Source organism: Rhamphochromis sp. 'chilingali' (genome assembly GCF_963969265.1).
Source record: "Rhamphochromis sp. 'chilingali' genome assembly, chromosome: 7".
In the NCBI taxonomy this organism is placed as follows: Eukaryota; Metazoa; Chordata; class Actinopteri; order Cichliformes; family Cichlidae; genus Rhamphochromis; species Rhamphochromis sp. 'chilingali'.
Window position 1 is genome coordinate 30,733,402 of NC_137934.1, and position 26,003 is coordinate 30,759,404.

Consider the following 26,003-nt stretch of genomic DNA (forward strand, 5'->3'; position numbering starts at 1 on the left):
CCTGTCAAAAAGGATTCAGCGAGTTAATCCGATCTAAAGTTCTTCTTTTTCTTTTTGAAATGACGTCATTTTGCTGAGGGTGGAAATGAAATGCGACGATAGTTTCCACTATCAGCAAAGAAGTATTACAAAAGAATAGTTCAAATTTTTTAATTTTTGCAAGTTAAAAAGCAAGATTTGGAGCAGTTAAAAAAACTAATTGAGCTGATTCAAAGTCCTAAAAAGACATTTTGTCGCATTCACCAAAAAATGTTCCCTGTTGGAGTTGGAAGATTACAGGGTTATAATGGGAACTCTTTGGAATCAAATTCCTTGTTGTAATCGAAATAGCATCAGCTCAGTAATTGATTAATATCGCATCAAATCACAACAACAGTTTATTTTATGTACTTTGCCTTTTAATCTTGATTTTGATGCTTAGAAAGCCTGTTGTTTCAAATTGTGTGGGACTGCGGACTATAGGACCACTCCCAGCTGCCACACTGTGGTGGGACCAGGCCTATATTTGTATATTTGTACGACTGATAACACTCAGGTGGGATGTGGGCTAGAGTACCATAGAAGGTCCTTTACAATGAAGTCTTCTTTGTGAAGCAACTGAGTCCAAAATCAATGAGCCTTAAACGCGGGACATCTGTACTGGTTTCTATCAAGATATTCTCCAGCTTAATGTCCTGGTAGAAGATGTTCTTGTTTTGAATCTGGAAAAAAGCAACGGCTGGCAGGGAAGAGACTAAAGCGAATGCAAAGAGAGAGATTGGGAAGCATTCTGACTTGGTTTAGAAAGATAGGTGGCCGGAAGGCAGTCTGTATGTGAGTAGGCTGGTTTCCGAGAGTGTTGCAGGCTGGATGGTGGAGAGTGGGCAGGCAGATAGGTTGAAGGTACATACTGTGATCCACAGATTGATTTCAGGCTTGGACTTGCACACAGTAATGATCCAGCTGCGACTCTTGCACTCCAGTAGGGACTAGAGGTAAGTATCTTGGCAACTCTGACAACCTAGGCAAACAACTAGGAGGAGACGAGAGAAGACATTAACCAAAAGAGACATTGGAGAACACAACAAACAGGAGGACCAATCAGGTGGTAAAACACTGCCACAGCTGCTCCTTTAATACGACCATGACTTACTAAAGGGCTCTGGTAATGGATAGATGACTATCATTGTGTTTGCACAATGTTTAAATGTCTTTTAAGTTTAGGTAACATGACCAACTGTGCTTGCCATATGATTTAAAGTCAACTTTATTAGCTGCATTAAAAAGGGATTTTAAGGAAACACTCAATGTATAAAGGCTAATTTGCACCATAGAGTTGTTCTCTCATAAACTGATATAGATGTAACACTTCTGTAAGTACAGAACGTTATGTCACCGGATTGCTTGGTTGGCTGGTGCGCAACCAACCAAACAAGCAATCCCCTCCACACTGTTCTCTTTTATAAAGTGCTTTACAAACTGCAACATTGTGGCTCACAGGTGGATTTTCGTCTTTTTAAGACATTTTTAAGAGCAGGGCTTCATGGTGTAAATTAGCCTTTATACATTGAGTGTTTCATTTCCACTTTAAGTGTCCTTCTGGTCTCTTGGCTGTCTGAGATGTAGTTATTACCTTTATTGCATTGACTCATATTTCTGACCATGTTTTTCACAACAACATTCCCAACATTATTTTGAGACTCTAAACATGACTTTTCATCAGTCTGCTCTGATATGTGCTGATTCAAAGGCAAAACGGTGGGGTGGTAGTCGTTTACGTTGGCCTGCATACCACAGGCCCAAGTTTGGGTCAAAATCTCATAGATGCTCACAGATCATTTCTAGGATTTTTTTTAAAACATTTCATGCTTTTTCAAAATATGTGTCTGTTGTTTAGATGTAGAGATTAAAAACAGCTGGGTTAAGGTTGAATATTAAAACCTACTGCGTTAAGTTGATTTGGGTTCAAATACAGTTGTTGCCACATTATTTCAAACTATGTTTCTCAGTTTCCATGGTGACTTCTCGCTGCTTTCTGTACACCAAATCCACGCTTCTGACCAGGGATATACTTCCTGCTGCATTACGTACATGCTTGTGCTCACTTGCTGACATGAAAAAACAAAAAACAAAAAACAGAACAATCTGTGTTCATGAACTATGTCATGACCTGCTGTGAGACGGGGTCCTATCTTCAGATTTACAGCATGTCATGTCGGAAACTATGAACTGCACTAACTTATGTGTAGGTGGTCCCAGTCCTCAGCACTTAAGAGTTTTACAGCAACTAATGATTATTATTACAAGAACAGCCCGATATTCAGACTGTTCCTATGTGCAAAAAAGGCTTGTTTAATCTATTAAATATAAATATATAATGTGACCTGATGACAGTTTTAGCAGGAGCAGTTTTGGCTTTATCTGATGCTTTTCTCCTTTCCCCTCCCCTCCCCCTGAACTAATGGAACTGAAGCATGTGTTTCAAAATCTGCAAATTCAGCACTGAGTGTGACTATGAATAATAAAAATGAGAAAATTAATGAAAAGTCACCACTGCTGTGTGCCTTTCAGCTCAATTGGGGCCAGAGAGACAGTGTATTTACAGATGTATAACAAAAAGAAATACTACAGTTTCACACTCCACTGCAGTACACACATGGGAACACACACAAAATCCACAAATCATCTTACTAGCTTATGGAATATTAAGAAGAGCAAAGCCTCCCCCTGGCTCACCTGTAGTTTGCACCCAGGCTTCAAGGTGAAAGGCTTGTGTGTCTGAATATACAGATGTATCCAGTCTGTATAACTTAATCAAAGCACGGGAAGTAATAATAAAAATAACAACAGGGAAAAAACTGTATATCAGAAGCCTAATTTGCAAAAGTACAACACTTTCTTATCAGGTCCAACATCTAATTCACTCTGAAAATTCAGCATCCCACTATGCCAGGCCCATCGTTGTGTGAGCATGCGTGTCTGCCAGCACAGTCCACAGGCACAATATGTGTTTGTGTTCTCATCCAATCCAGCCAGATGTTGGCTTTTCTGAGTAGGTGTGTGATGCTAGGCAATCCATGAAATATGGTGGGAGAAGAAAAAAAATCTATCAAATTTTATAACTGACATTCTCAGGTGTACAGCCGTGGAGAAACACATTGGCATTTTTCCCATTTGGATAAATGCGCTGGCATTTTCACCAGTTTTCGATCCAAAATACGCAATGTGTTCATTGATTAGGAAAAATGAAATGAATCAGTATGCTCAGCTAATATGACTGACTTCTGCTTGCATTGTCCTTTTAGAATCATTTCTTTCATGCATTGTATTTAGTTTTGGTCTCAATGAAACTTTCCCCCATGACCACTAAATTACCAGAAATGTCTTCTGACTGAACCCCCTCATGGTTCTTCACTCACTTTTGATTTGAGCCAACTGTTGGTGTCAGGGATGTCAAAGATCCCTGAACCGGCCCACCAACAGGTCCAAATCAGCCTCATTGATGGCAATGTAAAGTGTGGGGAAAAAAAAGAAAAACACAGCCCTGGTCTATGGGATGGATTGAACTGCAGTTATAATAACTAATATTCAAATCAGTATTAACCTGTTGAGGTCTATGTCATCATCGTAACCCTAGATTTGTATTTTTTTTTAAATAAATTGCATATTCTGATAGCTTAGGATTAGAATGTGGATAGATGTTACGTTACAACTTAGAAATCCAAGGGTAAACCCTAATGAATGGAGATCCTGTGATAAATCAATTTTCTTGTAGACTCCTGGTGGAGCATAAGTCTGCAACAACACCACGCCAACGGACTCTGTTCTGGGCCGTTCTCTTCAGCTGTGTCCACGTCATTCCGGCTGCCTTCACTTTGCTCTTGACAGATCTTCTCCACGTCTTTTTGGGTTTCCCCACTTTCCTTTTTCCTTGTGGGATCCAGTCTGGTGCTTGCCTTGTGACGTTGTCGAATGGTTTTCGAAGTGTGTGGCAAATCCAGCCCCTTTTTCTCTTCTTGATGAGATCCTGTGACAGTCCTGTCTATTTAGGGACAGGTTGTTTGAATATCCTAATTAATACTGAATGCACTGCAATAAAATTTCCTTTGGATTTTGCACATCAGCTAAATTTCATACATGTCATTTCTTTAGTTTTCGGGAATACTTCACCAGGCTTATTGAAGGACATTCAAAGGTCTTCTTTGGACTTTGGCTGCCTTTTGTTCTTTTTTTCTGTCACTGCCAGGATTTTAATAGTTTTGCAATTTTCATTAGTTTTTATTTTTATTTAGTTTTGACTTCAGATTTTAAAATTTTATATCAGTTTTAATTCGTTTTTACCATTTGTTTGTTAGTTTAGTTTTTATTTTTTTGAAAATAATTAGTTTCAGTTTAGTTTTGATTAAGAATAATAAGAATAAGAATAACTGTATTTATCCCGAGGGAAATTCTTTTGTCATGTACATGCTCAAAGCAGCAGGAGAGACAGAGGAACAGATGAATAAGATATACAATATATACAATAAGAATAGTAGTATACAGTAACATACAGTAGGATAGTGCACGACATAGTATCAAATAACTCTAACGAAGTAATATATATAACTATATCCTGGATAATAAATAACTTAACTATCAGTGCAGGCGATTCTAGAAAGTGACATAGTATTGTGCAATAGAATAAAGGGAGTAGCAATGTATGATGGGGGGGATGAAACAAATATTCAATAAGGTACTGTTGGGTAATATTGCACGGTCTGAAAGGGAACAGAATAACATTGGTAATAGTCTCAGGAAAATCACCTACAGAGTGAGGAAGAGTTATACAGTCTTATTGCCACTGGCACAAAGGATTTACTGTGGCGGTCAGTTCTGCATTTTGGGGCAATGAGTCTTTTGCTGCATTTGCTCCAATGGTCCATCATGGGGGCGTGCATGGGGTGACAGGGGTTGTCCATGATAGAAAGAAGCTTTTTTTAGCATTCTCCTTTCAGACACCTCGTCCAGGTTCTCAAGTCCCCAGGACAGAACCAGCCTTTTTAATCAGTTTGTTCAGCCTGTTGGCATCAGCTGTCTTCACCCCACTTCCCCAGCACACATCTGCAAAGAACACAACGCTCTCCAACACCGAGTGATAGAATATGGTCAGCATTTTCCTACCAACATTGAAGGACCTAAGTCGCCTCAGTAGGAAAAGCCGACTCTGCCCTTTTTTGAAGATAGCATTGGTGTTCTTGGTCCAGTCCAGTTTACAGTCCAAGTGTACCCCCAGCTACCGGTAATCCTCAACGATCTCCACATCAGCCCCTCTGATAATGACAGGGTTAGGAGGAGGAGCCTGCCTCCTAAAGTCCATAATCAGTTCTTTTGTCTTTGTGATGTTAAGTTGATGTTAAGATTAGTTTCAGTTATAGTTTTAGTTTGCAATAATTAAGTGTAACAAAATCCCAGTTTCATCATATCAGTCATTCTCTTCTGCTTATCCTTGGGTATGTTGCTATTCCAGCTACCATACCCTGCACCCTGGAAAGGTCGGCAGTCTGTCGCGCAGGACTAACACGCAGAGACAGACAACTCACATTCCCACCTATGAGGAACCTATGGGTTCTTTAAAAAAATAAAAAATTAGGGCAGATGAACAACCATTGAACTATAAAAGATATATCTTGGCCCCAATGAGACTCTTGCAGCACTGGGTGTTCGTAATTTTGGTTCAAGTGAATTGTTAAACTTTTTGAAGGCAATTGACTCACACAGTTGTGTAGATATTCCAGTCTCAACAAACATATACACAAACGCTTCCTCTCGCTTGTGATGTTCCTGCGAATTGACCAACCAGCAGCCATCGGGTCACCGTTGGAAGCACTGCATTAATGTTGTCTTGCGATGCATCACGCTGCCTTGCCTGGGGTTAGCTTCTGTTTCTGGGGATGAGGGTTGGGCGTGCTCACAAGAAGGTTAGCCTTCTTGTGCGAGCTTTTCAAGTGCACTTTAAGCTTTGTGGGATTTTTTTCCCTTTAGAAATGTCCCGCATAATTTGTCTCTTTCCACTACGAGACACTTGCTTTATCTAAAACACAGTCATATTCAAAGTAATCCGAAATTGGACTCTAGCGATTTCTCCCGACTTTTGCTGACATGATTCTGCGTGGGACGGAGCAGCAACACAGACGACTCAACTAACGTACTGCCACCTGCTGGCATAATGAGACACAGCAAGAAAAAAACCTGGAAGCTACACTTCATTTTCACCCTAGACTATTGTATGACACACACACATCAATTAAAACTAAACAATTTTTCGATATAAATTCAGTTAATTTTAGTTAGTTTTGTGAACACTCATTACAGTTTTAGTTAGTTTAGTTAGTTAGTTTTCCTTTTTTTGCAAAGTCTTGTTTTTATTTTTATTTCTGTTAACGAAAATGTTTTTTCACTTATAGTTTTCGTTATTTCATTAGTTTTCGTTAACGATAATAGCCCCTGAGAAACTCACTCTTGGACCTCGCTCCTGGCCTCCTCTGTACATATTGATGATGATTTGAAACAAAAATTCCAAATTTGTATTTATCCCTCTATAAGACCTGTTGCCAGTGACTCAGTTCAGTTCTTATGTAATTTGACATGCCTCCCAGTTTTCCTTCCTTAAGAATGGTTTCTTGACTTCCAGTCTTCACTTAGACCATTTTGAAGGAAATTTCAGGGAAAAATAGATGGTCCAGATGCATCACTCAGGCTTTGTGTCAGGTCATTGCTGGATTTTTTCCTATTTTTTAAGCACATGACTTTCAGACAATGCATCTACTGTAGACCGTTCGTTTGGGCCTGACACTGAGACTTTTGTCCTGCACTTGTCAAATTTCTTTATTTTTTTTTTAATTTTTAAAGACATGCTGAGACACACCACATTTCCAGCAAATAGCTCTTTTGTAATTAACTTGTTGATGGAAAAATACTATTTAATACCAGTCAGGCTGTATAATCTGGCATTTTCTTAGGTTTGACAAAGGTAATAGGAAAACACCATTTGTTTTTGGGACAGGCGTATGGTAACAAAATTGGTTCTTTGTTTGTTATGTGTAGATAAAACACTGATTCCGACTTTGAGTTTGATGCCCTTTATTTGTTTAAATGATTCATAGTTCAGTGTTACGTGGCTTCCCCTCAAGAATGGTCAGGTACAAGGCACTCAAAGGAATATTACTGAAAAAGCATCCAATGTCCAAAGAAAATCTCTAAAAGACTTTCAGAAATACAGAAGAAATATTGCTTAAGACCACCTTAAAGATTACAAGATCCCACTCCTTGGAAGGAAAATATAAAGAAATGTGGGGCTGTAGAATTTTGCACAGTATTGTATATCGTTACATACCAACCAAACCGACATTCAAATCAAAGCACAGCTGTATTTTGTGATAACTGCTAATAAGGAACTATTTCAGCATTTGAAAACCAAACCAAAGACGATGAGCATGGGGAGCATTAGCCAGCTAAGCATAAACACACAGTCTTTTTTGCTTTTCTCTCCTGTGTTTGAAATAAGGTACGAGTCTTGAGTTAAAGCTTCCCCAAAGATTACACTTCTGTGTTTTCTGTATTTATTGGTGCAGGCATGCTCTGCTTCTGCTAACTCTAATGTTATTTGCACTCCTATTCATTCTGGCGGTCTGCCACAATTCAGTTGACTTTCATTCATCAAAGGGCTGTCTGCATAGGCTACACAACTGAGCAATAAGATGTTATTGTGACCCAAATACTGTACCACCAGGTACCTTTCCAGAATTTTATTACACTAGAACTGACTGGCAGTGTTTCTATGAGATGATTTTATTATGAGGCACAAGAGTAAAGCGTGAAAGGCTCTTGAAAACCCAGTGTTCTTATAAAATCTGAGTTTTTCAGCTGTGAGAGTGCTTGACTTTCAAATAAAGGCTAACATTTACGTATGAAAATGTATTGATTTTCACCCTCTGCCTGCTAATGATAAGAATAAAAATATATTATTAGGGTGAAGCTGAGGACATGTTTAGGAAAAAAAGGCTATTTGTCATCTCCTCTGACCTCTCTCCCTAATCAATGATTTCAATTTGTGCATTGATAAAAGAGAACAGGCTTAATGCAAGGACTAGACAAAATGCTTCAGGGGTCACATTAAAAATGCAAAGTGGGAGCTATCTCCAGCGCCCTCACTGGACGTTGTCCAAATATAATATTGTACCCCTGCAGCAATTATAGGGATCGCTGGAAGGGTGGCGACTGCAAGGAAATGAACTCAGGATCAATCTCAGCACTTATCAGGATATAAGTAAGTCGGCCGAGGTTCAAGGAGACTTCAGGAATCTGTCTGGCACCTGACGCAGTGCAGCTCTGGCTGGGAGAGGACGACTGCCAGTCGGGACTCGACTTTTCAGCCCATTTAATTATGCTGCGTCTTTCCTTACACGTTCCTCAAATGTGAATTCAACTCACTTTCAAAGATTCATCAAGTGTCACTGATATACCTATTGTAAGTTTTAAAAGATGCATTGCTTTCCATACAGTCCTCCTCTTATGTATGCTGTAGCAGGGGCGCATAATCAGGTACTATGATACAATCTATTTTCAAAGTCAAAGGGTGATGTATATCTTATATTTAATTCTACTGGCACTCTATGCAGCTCATATTCCCACCACTGGCATCTGGCTTGCATTATAAATGGGACAGTTACAACAGTCAATAAACATTTAAGATTAATTTCTAAAAAAATGCGCGTTGACTGGCATGACATGATTGCTGTGATTTTCAGTCTGCCGAAATCAAATTTGCTTGGCATTTTTAATCATAACAATACCTATTATAGACCTGAGGGCGTCCACGGTTGTTAAGGATCTCTTAACACACCTCTCGATCTAAATCAATGTGGTACATTGTGATGTAAATTGCCATTTGGGCTTTGAGTTTTCCACTCAGTGATTGAGAGTTCAGGCAGTCTGAATTATGTGCCAGGTCTTTCTAATGGTGGCTCATAATTTCACAGATCAATGAGCATTATCTATAGCAGTAAGAAAAAAAAAAGTTGAATTTGTAATGGGGCCAAACTCAATATTCTACACCCATTGTTCAGCAAGGACACGGCCTTTTGAATCCTGCTGTGCTGCCAAGTACCACCTTTGAAATAACCCACTTGTCTGATATTCCATCTGAATTGAGATTTTGCTTCGCCTCATTTCTGACACACTTAGTGTGCAGAACACTGAGGCTGAACTACCAAGAGGACAGCTGTGCCCAGGGGCCCGAAACCCCGGGGCCCAGGAAAGAAAGTTGACTAACCAACCTGCTATGCATACCACTGAAACACAGTCCACAGAGAGCAGATGGAATATAAGGTCAACAGGATTACTGCAGCGTTTTGGAAAATAAATATATATCTTTTTTACAGAGTTAGATGAGAAAACAGATATTACTGCACATGCCAGTTATATATTAAATGTGAAAATGGACCTTTAAAGGACTAAGCTTATTCAATATAAATAAAGACATGGGAAACAACCGTCTAAAGTTATAATAATGTGGCAAGCAACACTGATAATGTTACCAATAACCCCCACTGTCAAAAATAGCACATGAACTACGGGGGTGCTTGTTCTGTCAGGGTATGTGAATGAATCTGAAGTTAAAAGTGACCTATGTCTGAATGATGGAATACTATCACTTTAACACACTGATGGAGGACAGAGTTGTTATGTATCCAATTGTCTTCATCCTGACGACAGCTTTTCAGGAAGCCATTTATTCCTCAGCTTTCTATCTTTATGCAAAGTAAATCAACTTCTGACACCTTTTCTACTAAACAGACAATTCAGTTTATTTTATAAAGTGCCAAATCACAACAACAGTCACCCCAAGGCACTTTATATTGTAAGGTAAAGACCCTGCATACATCCAGAGAAATGATCAGACAGATTGTGTTGCAACAATTATTTTTAATCCATCATCATGATAGCCTCATAGTTAATTGCTCACATTAAAAAAGGCTGGTCATGGAATAAAAACTCCAAGAACAAGCACAGTGAAATTGTTGCTTTATTATCCTATTCTTTAAACTGTTCTTTTAGAAAGTTTAAAGAATATACTTAATCTTGCTATGTAATTCTTCAGGACCATCGATATTGGGGTTTATCTCTATTTAAAGCCCCCATGTTAATTGGATATGCCTGCTGGCTTTTGTGTGTAATCCAACCAATAAGCCCGCAAGCTAAATAATTACATCATACAAGCATTTCCAGTTTTAAAGAGGACATGTTACAGTGTGATCATTTCCAGCTACATTCCTTATAACGTGCAAGTAGCTTTGCATGAGTTCAAAACAATCTTTATTTATCAGTTACTGGGCCGTGCACCTCCTCACCTCTGTCTGAAACAAGCTGTTTTAGCTCCTTTATCTTAGGTCAATCTCTATTCTGATTGGCTGCCCCGTACAAACAGAACAGAATAGAATAGCCGTTTATTTTGAAAGGCTGAACAGCAGGTGGGAGGGGGTGTCTGTTCTCACAGTTGTTGCTTTAGATCAGCGGTCCCCAACCTTTTTTGCGCCACGGACCGGTTTATGCCCGACAATATTTTCACAGACCGGCCTTTAAATACAACAAAATAAAACTAGTACCGGTACCGAAAAAAGAAGATTTATTCATAACACACGTGAAAAAAACAAGGAAAACCGAGTAAACGATAAAACCGATAACAAAATAACGCTGAAAACCGATAAAAACCCTGAAAACCATACATTTCACACCTGAGCCTCAACTCTCGCGACCCGGTACCAAACGACTCACGGACCGGTACCGGTCCGAGGCCCGGGGGTTGGGGACCGCTGCTTTAGATGACCTGTGATATCACACAGAGCAAAAAGAAGATTTCTGACAGAGACCATTTAGAGCAGTCTGTGCTCTGAATGCCGTGTTCACACTGGCACTGCTATCTGATTGATACTAGCACGACGGACGTGATTACTTGTTTCTACCATCTTAGGTCAGAGGTTGACTTAACACTTTAGAGACAGACACATTTACATTCCAGGTCTCCAACAACAACAAAAAAAGTTTCAAAATACAAGATAGCTAAAAGTGTGTTTTTTATTTTATTGACTAATTATTGTGGAAAATAAAAATCCCAGTGATTTAGTGGCCATTACATAATCTGTCTTTATAAGGTGAGAGTGTAGGTATCTGTATTGATCTCGACATTAATGGCCCTGTATTTATTGGATCAATACAAGCACCACCTCTGGGTCCACTTTTAGGTTTTGTTTCATTCACTGTTTGGTTAGGCTTATGCTGGGCAGACACTGTGCGATTTTTTTCAGTCGCGTGATTCAGCTCCTGCTCAAACTGTACGATTGACTCGCAGGGGTTAGAAGTTCATAGGTCACGATGCAGGGTCTCACACTATACGGCCCGATGCTCTGATGCGACCTGAGTGCTCACACTGTGCGTCCATAAAATGAAGGTTATAACAGAAATTCTGTCGCTCGCTCTCTCTCTCTGTCTTTCACTCACACAGACACGCACACCACCATCATCAACTTTGCTAAATTGCTAATGAAAAACATTGATCAGGCAGCTGTGATTGAGCAGCAGTGTAGATCCAACTATTTTCAAGGTTGTTGTGTCGTGATAATTTTGTGAGGCCACATCGAAAAGGCTCGGATGAGCTTTCCAAAGTTCTACAAGTTGTGCCTCCATCGCTTGTGTCCAGATCACACACTGCACTGCCGTGCTGCGCCGTCTTTTTCGCTGACATTTGTGTTTGCGCGTGCGCAGTGTGACAAACTGCGGTGACACCCTCGCGACCAAGCGATTGATGATCGGGAGCTCGTCGTGAGGTGTTAATCGCTTCTCGTTACCCCACGTATACTACACAATGCACGACGCACGATGAAGGCCAAAATCGGGCCGATCGCCAAAACGGTCGCACGACTCAAAAATCGGCTCAAAATGGGCCAAAAATCGCACAGTGTGAGCCCAGCATTAGCCACCAAAACTGTTTGGTTATGGTTCTGAAAAAAGCACACTTTCAGGTAACATACAGCCTTTAACAAAACGTTTGACAACACATTACAAAAGTTGTTTTTTTTATGTTTAATCATCTTTTAACTTTAATGCATGAAAAGTAAACTGTTCTCTGGGGAAGAGACTGCTGCAGGGTTAGATGACCGAAACTATGACAAATACTTCTTAAACAGGGATCAGCTGCGCATGTTTGCCCGAGAATCATCTAAGAAGTTAATCCACCAGTTAGCAAGCAAAAGAAAGAGCTTTCCTGGTGATATTAATCTTTGCAACGTTCCAGCTCTCATGCTGTAGCTGCATTTATGCTGCTGCAAAGATGCTTTATTCACATATAGAACAGGTTTGTCGAGGCAACAAGGCCGGTGAAGGATTATGTTGCAAATGTGCAATTCATAACATCATAACTCAAAAGGATAGATACAGGTTACCATTCATGCAATCTGTAAACTCAGCACAACATTTAACAAGCTACAAAGGTGGCAAGATCCATCCCAGAATAACAGATGACTCCGAGCAGCCTTCTGTTCCTCATAAAGAGCTTAAAGAGCATGAAATTCAAACACAGGTAATAGAAGCCTGGCTGTATAATTATGCTCTTGTCTCATGCAGTGGTGCCTCCGTTTCTCTCTTTGCTCCAGGCCAGTTTGTGATCCAACAGGAGCTTCCAGAATAAGAAATGAGGAAGGGATCAGCAGTGTTGATGCAATTTGCAGCAGGCAAGTGCATTCATAGATATTTGCCCAAAAGACATGAATGGGTTAAGCTATTATGATCTGTGCGGGGCTGATAAATGGAGTCCTGCTGGGTACAGAGAAAAAGAAAACACCACTTTTTCTTTAAGGTATGTCTACACAGCCTACGGGGTGAGCATGCATAATCAGGGTGTAATTCAATTAATACGTTGCCTCCAAATATCCCGGGCGAAAAAGCTGCTATTTATTTGTAGTACGAGATGATAAACGGCGTGGCTCACTGAGCCGAAAACTGGATGGACAATAACTAAGATAAGATGAAATCGTTTATCGATTTGAGATGATGCTGAAAATTCAGATTTATGGACGCAGGAGGACTAATACTGGGCCCGGAAAGGACATCCATCACCACAGGCATCCACATGGCCCAATAATATGAGGCAGCTTTATGGACACATTATGAGCAAGCTGTCTTAGGGTTTTTAAAGCAACATCACTCAGGATGTCAAACCCATACTGGTGTGCATGTACTCACTATCCATTCCTCAAAGACGTCCATAGCAGCAATAATCTGCGGTTTAGACGGGCACGCCATCGTCCAATAATGCCCCAAAGCTCTGGACATTTGATGCACAATCGCCTTGTGAATTTGGCGGTAAATGCTGTAAGCCTTTCTGTTATCTTTCTTTCACATGCTGCCCCCCTCTCCGAAACAATCCTTGTTAGTTAGAAGTCCCAAAGATGCCAGAGCAGAGAGAGAGAGAAGACGCATCAAAGTGCCAAGTATTGTGGTGGATGTCTGCAGACCCTGCTGGCTTCACAACCCAACCCTGTGTTCACGCCTACGCTGCCTCAAAAAGCAGCCACAGTAATTGCAGAGAGGCTATTGTTTTGTTTTTTTTTCCTCTTCTTGTTGTGCTTTTTTTTTCTCCCCTAACTGCTTAAATAATTGTGTTGACAAATGGTTGGAGGAAATTTGAGACTTGAAGAGAGACCACGGGGTCAGATTGGAAATGACAGTCGCAGAAATTTGCATTGTTTCTAGCAGCGACTTGCCTTTTAAACGCCACAGCGTGTTGAATTTCAGCTTTCACAAAACTCCAGGTGCCTCTTCTTTACACTAGAAAAAAGGGCTTAATTTAACAAAGCGTGGCATTATCGCAATTTTATCGATGCCTCTAAGTCTTCAGACAGAGACAGCCTTTACTCTTGCATTTCCAAGGAGGACAAAGACAGTTTCCGACAAAATTTCACAAACATCTGCTGTTTTTGTTTATTCCTCACAAACAAATTAGTGAAACATGAAAGCAGGACGCTTGTTTTTTCTGGGGGGGTTTAATTTAAAACACCCCAATATTTTTAACATATGGCAAAATTTTGACTGAAGGAAATTATATCAGCTGAAATCCATCAACGTGGACCTCGAGGACAGGTCGAATGGGAATTAATGCTTTTAGCAAAGACTAAAAATTCAATTTGTGTTCTGTTAATCAAGTGCAAGAGTAAGATAAGTTTAGCCTCGGCATAAGGAGTATTGAAATTAGGCCTCCAGAGTTTTTTGAGCAACAACTTTACAGTCTAGGATTATAAACTCCAGAATGTCAGTTAAAAAGAAAAAAGACAAGCCCACACGCACACCTGCTGTGCACACCGAGCTGTTAAAATATATTGGAGCCAAACTCATGAGAGCTATAGATCTAATACGAAAACCACTCAGAAATTTATAGTGTAGCAAAATATATGCTGCTCATAAACCTGCGGCACCTATAAGTGCAATGTAAACAGTGGTGTTTGACTTGGAGATGGTCAATTGTGTCCTGCCTAGCTAAACAGAGCACAGCAGATCTTTGAGAGGTGCTTTTGGCATTATTATAAGCAGCCAGGGAGACGGGGGAAACATACTCATCCTTCATCATTTCAGGAGTCGAGCCCTGCCAGGTATTTAGAAAGCTTATTCCCTGCTGAGTTGCCCCGCAATTTAATCCAGAAGCTCCAGTCAGAGAAGACAGATGAATCGTGTCATCTTCCAAGAAGCAAGAGAGTTGACTGATCTGAAATCTCAAGTCAAGAAATAAAGAGAGAGAAAAAAGCCCCTCATTTTGGTCTCTCTTAGAGGGGATTAGGTCTAAGAGACATATCTCTAGGTGATAGCTCGTTCCAGTGATTTAAAAAGCTGCAAATTAAGAATTATATTATCTCATATCTAAATTATTTTAAAAAACCTAAAAGCCTTGGCTGTGACTATACGGTTTTTCACATGCACACTAACTATGAAGTTGGTGAGACAAGGCACATAGATAGATAGAAAGATCGATAGATAGACAGATATTTCAGCATTGCAGCAGCAAATTAACACTGATTACAAAACACGTAAAACACAGTCACACCTTAAATAATTGCTTTTAGAAAAAGTACACACGGTAATTAATAGTTATAAACTAAGAAAACCATAAAAAAATCAATGTGATTCAGTAGAGTCAAGTCACAACAACAGTCACCTTAAAGCAAAATTTGTGTGTGTGACAAAAACTTTTTAAAAGTTGTGCGCATGATTTTTTATTATTTTTTTTGCTTTGTTTCCCTTCTTTTGTATCTTACAAGCAAAAAAAAAGGAAAAAAATACAGTGTTGGCAACACACCGCCTGTGAAATCTCCTTGGAATAATACTGTAACTTATCAAACTACTTTTTAAAACGGAGACATAGCATGGCAATGTGCAAAAGAGATTAGGCAAATACAAATACAAACAGTGTATCCTACCTAACATACGGCCAAATAGCTCCAGGGCAAAAGTGCAGTGGTTTCACTCCACAACCCTTCTGCATTCCTTTGTGCAGTTTTCTGGCAAAATGCAAATTTTGCTATATTTTTCATTACATTAGCAAACCTCCTCCCCATTGGCATCCACAGGCACTTCATCCATCTCTTCCGCCCTCACAGTAAGACCACTTTGACTGGTTTCAAACAGTAAAACCGCACTTCTTGCTGTACAAAACGTACACCTTCAACAGTACAGCTGTCACAAAGAATTATGTTTGAGCAAAAAGAATGTGTAGCATAAATTCTTTATCAGCATTTGTAGTACAAGATATTTTGAGATAACTTTGGAATAATTTTTCAAAAGCGGTACAGAATGCTAGACGGCTCACTAAATTACAAAATATCTTTCCTTCACACAAATAAAGACTTTTCTAAAGTTAAATTACACAGAACTGAAAAGGTAAGCTAATTCAGAACAACCTCTAGTTGTTGTTTGAAACTGGTTTCCCACGGACTCCCATGTTTAAAATGGCCAGCTTCACATAATTAAAACATATATTTACTGTCTGGAGCAAAATGCTTTAATAGTTTTGGTCTCAATGTATAGTATTAACATTTTCACTGTCACCATTTTTGGCTTCAAAAATCTGAATGTGGTGGTAAAAGTGTTTTCAGAGTCCAAGATAACAAGCTTTCACATTGGTTCCTATAGGACCAGAGGTCTTTTTGTAACCACAGCTATCACCATCTGATGGCCTTCAGATAGAATTAAGGTTTAAGGAACTTCTGCATTGGCTTAATGTTTTGACTCAGAAGGCACGGCCATGTTTTATATAGTCTGTAGCTTATGAATTCAGCTAAAGTTCAACATCAGTAACATCATAGCACTCACACAGCTGTAGAAACTCTGTCATGCTAGCTAGCACACAGTACGAGTTATTGTAACTGACTGTAAAAAGTCAGCACAACGAAAATAAACTACACCTAAACTTGGTTTATATCTGACCCAGATAGACTGCAGGTCATAACTTCTTACCTGAAGTTCAGTTCACCTGACACTCGAACTGGCGGCCGCCTCGGGTCTCTCCTCCTCCTGCCTCCCCTTCTCTTGTTGTGCCAAAAAATGATTTCCAATGTTTCCGTGTTATTTTTATGTGTAATATCGTAATGTATGCTGCTAAATAGACTTTGGTGAAGAGGTATTACAAAGGGGTTATATATAAAATTTAAAAATTTACCTGTTTCTCAATTATCTTTGCAACTGTGTTATTGTACTTACATTATAATCAATCATCTCCCTGTTGTCCACTTAAAATATGTTTACAGAACTATTTTTGCATTTGTTGCAATTTCAGCTGTCCTCTTGGCCACATTTAAAGTCAACAATGATTTTTTTTAACTGCATAAATAAAGGATACATCAAAGTCACTTCCAAAAACTGATGGCTTCTACGTTGTTACAGGAACGTTGTTTGTTGCTCAAGATGATGTGATATCATTCATTTATAGCAGTTTAAATACAAGCAATCAGTTTTTGGCAAATGCCGGAAATCTGTTTTTGGCAGACAATCACTTTTTGGCACAACACCCTCATCCACCTGCTGGCCTCTGTGGAAGCTCCACCACCAAACAACTTTGGTGGTGGAGCTTATTTTTACACATCGGCCAGCATCTGGCCAATCCACCACCTTTCATTGTTTATACCGTTACAAGAAAAACCCCCATCGGCCCATAAGAATGAAAAATCACCATCGGCCGACCGGGCCCGGTGGGCCGATGGCCAGTCCAGCTATGGTCGGTATGAGGGAAATTTCTTTTGCAGTTCGTCTGACTTGCGCTTTGGGATCTTTTAAACATCATTGGGCGTGTTGCTGCACGCTGTCTGTCCTGTCTGTGAGCGCAGAACAAGCGCTCACACAGCAGCAGTTTGGGGATGACGTCACACACATGGGTCCTCTGTCAGAATATAGGAAAACCCGGACATTTTTATCATCTGCAATATCTCGAAATCCCCCCGGATAGAACGTGAAAAGAGGACATGTCCGGGGAAAAGATTACGGCTGGTCACCCAAATGATAATAGGAAAATTGATAAGAAGTTTATCATTCTGAAGTGTCTTTCATTTTCTTGTTGTTTACAATATTTTAAATTGTGTTTTTTTTATTTTGTTTTTGGGGATGCTTTATATGCAGTGTAATTCTTTGTTTTATCACTGAAGGTTAAAATTTCTCTTTCACTAAACCTGCCTGGACTGATTCGTCAAGTAACTTACGGATATTTGAGCGGCACTTTGCTCTGTTTCAGAGTTATGTACTGTAAATGTGGTTTAAACAACGCTTTAACACTGAAAACATCTAACCTGCTGTCATTGTCATTTTTCCAGGAAATCTGAGTGTGTGCGTGTAAAAGAAGTGCGGGGATTGTTCCATGTATTGCAAATTATTAAATTTCAACTTGATTCACTGTGATAAGAAAAAAATGTAGCCTAACTCCTGAAACGGATTAATTTAATCTCATTGTTATAGTCATGGCATTTAATGATATATATATATATAAAATTGCAGTACCTTGTTGTGGATTTATTAAATGGATGATGAAGGTATATAATGTGAGACCGCATTATTTAAACCAACAGCAGAGTCAGAGCGTGCTTGTTTAAGCTCCAGTCAGTAGATACAAAGAAACACTGATACTTAAGCTGTTGTTGCCATTTTAGCTGGGCAGTGGCAGCACTGCGGGGGAGATAAAAACTGAGCCACGGGGAGCAAACACTGACTGTGTATTCTCTAGGGGCCTTTTCCACAAAGTGAGCATAGTCAGGACTTCACAAGTTTTATAAAACCAAACAAAACAATGGTAATTTCTGACAACTGATCCCCCAAAGGTGGATTTTAATTACTGCCTATAACAGAGAGGATGTAGCAGTGTTCCAGTAAAGTGTTTAAAATTAGCTAATTACAAGTATAACACTCAAATTTAATTCTGGATACAGTGTGATTAAACATAATTTCCTAATAAATGATCAGACTACAGCGAGTTTGGTCATTTCTAATTTGGAAATCTAGCACTGCAGATACCAAAAATGTTGTACTACTTCAAATCTAGAGGAGGTTTGGCTTACAGACTTTGAACCTCTGGAGTCCAGGGTATAATTGGGCGTTTTTGACTACTTTTGATTTTACCTCTATATTTCACATTTACAAACTGTTTATCTTGCCTTGTTTGGTATCATTATTTTCAGCACAACCTCAAATATCTGAAATTGGAGGGGTTTTTTTTTCATTTTGAAATACTGTATTAGCATAATTGATCTAAGTTCAGACAAAAAACTTAAAATTAGATTAGATTTTTATTTACTATCAGCACTGGCTTTGAGGAGATTATGTATGCGTATCATTGTATCAGTGCATGCATGCACTGATACACTGATCACACTGAAAGTAGTTCATGGCTCTCAACAATATTGTTTAACTACTATAGAATTACAAGCCAGAACTTGAAATCATCATCCCAGGACCACCCAATTGTGGACCTTCCTTCCTGCCCAACATTTTTGAAATTTTTTTCATAAATTTGTTTTTAAAGTCACATAGATGAAAATATTTACTTATGAGTAGGAACAAGAATGTTTTTCTTTTTTCTTTTTTTTTCAAAAACATGCACTATGATAAACCATCTGAAACTGAACTTCTGTTGAGACACTGGAAGGAAACATTGAGTTCACCTTCACCTGAAGTTAATTCAGAGATTTATATTGGCCCGTTGCACTGCACAAAATGTGTTTGAAATATGAAGCTAAATAAAAATAAATATATCACACTAAAGCTAAAAGTAAAAGCCACAAACACGAACCACACACACGTGTGACCTTCAGCCAAATGAATACAGTTTGTGCGTGTAGTGCTTTCTCTGTGTTTTCCTAATTCCTAATTGCTTTAGGTTACATATGTCTCAAATCGCAAAGCTAGCTATTGCTGTCTTTCACCACCATCACTCTCACAATGTCCCCCCCCCCCCTCTTTCTAAGCAACCAAATGCCACTTGTTGACATATAATTGTGTAATAGGGAAGGGGAGTCATGCTTTTTGTTTGTTTGCTAGGATGTACTTTATGCTTGCGAGTGGTTTACAAACTTTTCTTTTGTTTCTTCCTGCACTAAACGTGATGACGGTATTCAGGAAAAGGCATAGCATGAATTACTTATCATGATTTTACTTAGCATATCAGCACGATTAAAAAGACTGGTCTGAAGACCCCAGCCACAGATTTGAACCCATGGTGATTGTGCTAACCACCAAACCACCATGTTACCATGTTAATTGGTAACTTTATATTATGTTTTGCTATAAGTACAAGTGGTTGGTCGTCTCTCTGTGTTGAGCCTTTGATAAATTGAAAACCTGTCCAGTGTGTACCTTGGGTTTTGGCCTTTGACCCCAACTCCTGCACAACTGGGAACCTGAATCGGATAAGCAGAAGAAAATAACTGGATGGATACTTATTGTCTTTACAAACTTTCAATACAATAGATAGTAGTGTGTAGACATGAACACAAAAAGTGCAGTCCTGTGAACAAAGCCTAGACCTAAATACACCCAATGAAGTAGATTGTAAAACTGCTGGCCTTTAGGTGCAAAAACATAAAGTAATTTTACATGACTGTGCACACACACACACACACACACACACACACACACACACACACACACACACACACACACACACACACACATATAACATTAGTTATCAAAAATATAAACATATCACAATGCAAACCACTGGTTTTATTGGTCAGGGGAAGGTAAATGTGAAATCTATTATCTGTTCACTCTTCAAAGTATCCTAAAGCGTCATGAAAACATCATGATATATACATTAAATGTTAATTAAAGGTTTAATTGTTTTAAATCACCCACTGCTGTAAAATCTAAAAACAAATGCAAGGAAAAAAGCTTTTTCCAAAGCCATTCACATTTCCAGTTGTAAAATGTCTGCAATTAAACAGCATGACCTAATAAACCAATGCAATCTGCATTTTGCCCCTGGCATTTTCATTCACCAGATTTGTTGGCAAAAAAATAAAATAGTTCCATTTATTGAGAACGAGCACTGATGTGTATAAACAAAACCCTTTTAAGAGGAGGAATTTTCCAAGTCACTGAGTAGCTTCGCACATTGACCAGAAGAGGAAGAAGAGGCTGATTGATTATTTCGTTTAATCTCGCTGCCACACCTCCTCCCCATACCACTTCTCCTCCCCTCTCCTTTCCCTCTTGCCTTTTACACTTTCGCATGGTTTTCATCATTACTGTAAAACATACTGACACATCCAATTCCTCTTCATATCTGTGGCGAGCAATTTCAGTCACCACAGCTTTGTCCTCTCTAATCGCCAATAGAGTCACACTAAACTCCTCAAGCTTCTCCATCTCCATTCTGCTGTGAAGAGTCCATCCATTAGCCTTGCACCTCATTGCTCCCATCTCCTGACCCAGAAACCAGAGGAAAACAGTGAGGGCCTCATATTCATTCATTCAATGCTGTGGTGCGCTGGCACCCGTTATTGGCTTTTAGGCAATGTGCCTGCACTGCTTTGTGTTATTGATGAGATTTAAATTGTACCCGGGGACAGTGTTTTATGCTTTAGTGCATTAGAAGTCACTTGGCTGTGAGTGATGCCGAACCACTTTACACAGACCGCACATCACATTATTCAACAAAAGTTTGACTATTGGTTTTAGTTCAGCTAAGGTTTGATTTTCCATCCATTTTTTAGCCAGTGGGTCAGGTAGCAGCACTGCAATAATAAGTACTCAGCAAACACTTTGAGTTCAGCAGATTTAAGAAGCTTTATCCAACCTTTGAAGAAATTGCAGGACACACTAGACAGAAGATGACAGAGCTGTGTGTCTTCCCATAGGTGCCAAATGACTACAAGTAAGGTAAAACTGTTATATGGTCCAAAAATATTCTTATTACCGGACTGAAACAATAGCAACACATAGAATCTGACAAAACCTAAAAAGAGACTACTGTAGCAGTGATGCACTGTAGCAGCTGTTTTTAACAATGGGACAAAATAAATAAATCTGTTACTTATTTTTAGAAGAGTCGAGTAGCTCTTATTACGTGTATAGCCCAGCTGTGGCTGAGTGACTGCAGTCTTAGCACATAGATCGGAAAATGAAGACTGAAGCCACTGTAACCACTTTTACCACAAAGAGGCAAGAGAGACAAAATTAACTTCTATTTGGCTAAATGTGCTGTTATGTTATAATACTAAGTACAAGGAGTAGAAGTGAAGGTAAAAATTCTTTAGTAAGAATCGAAAAGCATGTTTGAATGATGAGTAAGAGCAAGGCAAAGCAAGCCCTACTATCTTTTCCTTGCATCTGTAATATCAATGACAAACCTCTCAACCATAGCTGGCCCGATGGTGATTTTTCGTTTTTATGGGCCAATGGTTTTTTTTCTTCGTTTTTTTCCCGTAACGGTATAAACACTGAAATCAGAATCAGAATCAGAAAGGGTTTTATTGCCAAATGTTGAGCAGGTTTACAACATTAGGAAATTGCTGCGGTGCTTCAGTGCAAACATACTGTCATAAAAATATAAAAAAGGTGGTAGATTGGCCAGATGCTGGGAGATGTGTAAAGATAACTCAATTGTTTGGTGGTGGCTTCCACAGATTCAGTAACATTAGCAAGTGGTGGAGGCCAGCAGATGCAACACGCTGGCAGGTGGATGAAGGAAAGGCAGGAGGAGCAGAGACCCGAGGCGGTGAACTGAACTTCAGGTAAGAAGTTATGACCTGCGGTCTATCTGTGTCAGATACAAACCAAGTTTAGGTGGAGTTTATTTTCGTTATGCTGACTTTTTACAGTCAGTTACAATAACTCGTACTGCGTACTAGCTAGCATGACAGAGTTTCTATACAGCTGGGCGGGTGCTATGATGTTAATGATGTTGAACTTGTTTTATCTTATTTTATTTATAAGGTTAGTTATTAGAGTTTCCAACCGTCCCATAAAAAACGGAATCGTCTCGTATTCAGAGAAAATATTACGCGTTTCGTATTGAGGTGAAAAGGAACACAGTTTGTCCCGGACTTCAGCTACAATGAAAAAGACACAAAGCTGGAGTTATTTTGTGTCTTTGCTGCACAGGTGCCTCTTCTTCTCTCATTCTACCCCCCCCCCCCCCCCCCCCCCCCCCTCCTGTTTCTACTTCAATCATTAAACTGATCAATGATCTGCTGATCGGCTTTTCTCTCTTATTTATTTATCGCCCACTTTGCGCCAGAAAGAGGAAACCAGCGGATGTCGCACTAAACAACAGCAGCACGTTTAAGCTTGATCAGCTGTTGTTAGAATTTATTTAATATTAATATCTAGTATCAGCTGATGTTTGATCAGCTGAGCCACAGCTGTAAAAGCTTGCTGGTCATGATGTCGGTTTGGTTATCTGGTGAGAGGGAAACATGAAGATGATACCAGGAGATTTCCTTACTGAATCATCAGAGGTGAACAGATGATGGAGAAACAGGTTTACCTTTTAGGTGACATGAATGAGTTGAAGGGAAGTTATGAACTGTTTCTGAGAGACAAATAACACCAGGATCCTTTTTTAGACTGACAGCTGGTAACTGTGCAGGGGCGGATCTAGCAAAGTTTTGCCAGGGGCCCAGGTAGGGCATTAACAGTGAGAGGTGGGCACAAGGAAATACTTTTCTTTCTTTTTCTCATTTAAAATGTCTCGCTTTTAACAAATAATTATCTGAATCTTACAACAAACGTTTTCATCTGATGTAAAATATATAGAAATCCATTATTGTACATAGTAATTTTTTTTTAGGGTCCCATCATAATTTCTTCAGAAGTAGCTAAGTACTGTATATGATGCCAGTATTTTCCCACGTTTTCTAGATACTGTACCAGTACTGTGTATAAAATGCCATCAAAATGTCAATTAAGTTTTATTCTTTCTCACTGTTGTTGTTCACATGGTTGCAGTGCTACCGGGATTTATTTTTGGGAGCATTTCAAGTTGCTATACATCAATGCAACCATTACAGCCTAAATTTTAATAATATGAATGCATTAAGTGCATAGTAATTACATAAATTGCAAATAAAGTGCAATAAACTACAAAAAAATTTAAAATCGTTTTTGTTTTTTAACATATATTTCTGGTTAGAGAAATTTAAGAGGCTTATCCCTCAAAACCGCAAATACAAAAAAGTTGCACAAACTAGTTTCCCACCACAGGAAATTTATTTTGAGTGTCTTCATAGTTTTGTTTTTGAAATACACCAATTTTTATATACTGCAGGAAAAACGAAAATAAATATTATAGTGCAAATTTGCAAAAAAGCAGCATATGCATCCAAGTAAACTATTTCCAGCAGTGCAATATGAGTCCTAAGCATCCCAGAAATGACACAGAAAGTCATAAAGTCAAACATAACTTTTAAAAACACCAGTATAAGCTCATGAGGCCTTGATGGTAAAAAAAAAACAAAAAACCTACATTTCCACGAAAATGACGTCACTTCCGGTTTCGGGCAGGTCATGGCGGACATGCGATTCACGCTGATGGACGTAGGAAGTGTTATGAACAGCTGATTGGATCGGCAAAGCGAGTTTCTGGAATATTATGTTTTTGTTGCTGCAAGCGCTTTTTATGCAGTTTTTGCAAAGCTATATGTGGAAGGAAACCGTGACCTAGGACAAGCTGATGGCATAAGATGTAAGTACAACTCCTCCGGTTTCATATGCAAAAAAAAATATTGCGCTAGCTCACATGGTTGCAGTGCTACCGGGATTTAAAAATAGTTACGCAAAACGGAGCGTGCCCGCTCTGACCGGTTTTAAAGGGTTAATGCGTATTTGAGTACACAGCTGTTTTGAGTATCTGTTTGTACTCAAACACAGTGTAAGACGAATACCATTTACCTTAAATCTACAATAACTTTTGACCTTCTAGTTGTTCTAAATGTTATCACAACAGGCACTAATACACAGATGCGAGTGTTGCATCACTTTCCTCGTAAGCTAGCAAACAACAGTAACACAGCTCAGGAAGGATAAACACTATATAATTGCTAACTAGAGGCATCTTTAAAAATTCAGTCTTTCATTGGTATGTCTACTCTTTTTTCCTTTTCTTTATCCATCCATCCATTCACTTCCGCTTCCCTTTTCATGGTCGCAGGGGGTGCTGGAGCCTATCCCAGCTGTCATAGGGCAAGAGGTGGGGTACACCCTGGACTAGTCGCTAGTCTGTCGCAGGGCTAACACACAGAGACAGACAACCATTTGCGCTCACATTCACACCTATGGGCAATTTAGACTAATCAATTAACCTATCCCCACAGTCTTTCAACGGTGGAAGGAAGCCGGAGTACCCGGAGGGCAGAACATGCAAATTCCACACAGAAAGACCTAAGCCTAATGGTAGAATTTAACTCAGGACCTTCTTGCTGTGCGGCAATAGTGCTAACCACCATGCCACTGTGCTGCCTTTTGTTTATACAAACTATATTCCAACATTCCTTTTTTTAACAAAGAGAAGGGTGGAAAGGAGTATTCATGAATATGTTCTTTGCCTGTGTTAGCAACTGGTCAATGGATTTAGTTTATTTACTTATGTGTGCTAACCTTATGGTCACAGCCATTATGCTTAATGTTTACTGGCAAATGCTTTTTATTCTCTTCCAGCTCCCAGTTTTTTGTCACTGTTTCTTTTTTATTTTTATATTAAAAACCATGTTTAAGCCACTGATAGTTAGCATCGCAGTTAACGCTAACAGCACTGTTACTGTACAAAATCCAAAACACTTCCCTTTTAACCTTCGATAAAACAGTTCACTTTTATGCTAGGATCATATAAAATTCTAAATGAGATAACTGGCACCTTGGTTTTGTTACATACTGAGCAAGTAGAAAGCTGACTGTTGTGAACCTCCATAAATCCCAAAGCTCTCCAAAGCCTTCTAGCGCTGGGTACCTAGCGCTACCTGTTAAATGTTTCTGTGCTTGTTTCATGATAATTCTAGGTTCAAGGGTTCAAGGTTCAAGGTTCTTTATTTGTCACATGCATAGTTATACAAGTATAACACACAGTGAAATGTAGCCTGACACACTCCTCGACATGTGCAAAAAAATTGGGGGGGGGGTGTAGAGGAAGAACATTATATATATATATATATATATATATATATATATATATATATATATATATATATATATATATATATATATACACACACACACACACATTGGGTGAATGTGCAGTAGTAGCAGCAAGCAGGTGAATTCTGTACATTAATATGAATAGACATCTGACTATTTTACAGGATAGACAATATAAACATATTTAAAATTAAAGGAATTGAAATGTACATTGTGCCTTGGTTTAGTGTCTGGAAGAGTCCTGACTCAGTCAATTATAGATGATGTGAGAGGGCGGGTGTGTGTGTTTAGGGCACGGATGGCTTGGGGATAGAAGCTCCTCTTGAGTCTCT

General features: G+C 39.2%; 1 long non-coding RNA gene across 1 annotated transcript in view; it reads left to right on the forward strand.

Annotated features, from left to right (window-relative positions):
• Window positions 1–26,003, forward strand: part of LOC308400286 — a 56,888-nt gene that overhangs the window by 23,373 nt on the left and 7,512 nt on the right. The window contains exon 2 of the long non-coding RNA XR_013972345.1: window positions 22,167–22,274. This is a non-coding gene — a long non-coding RNA (uncharacterized lncRNA). The remainder of the gene's footprint in view (window positions 1–22,166; window positions 22,275–26,003) is intronic.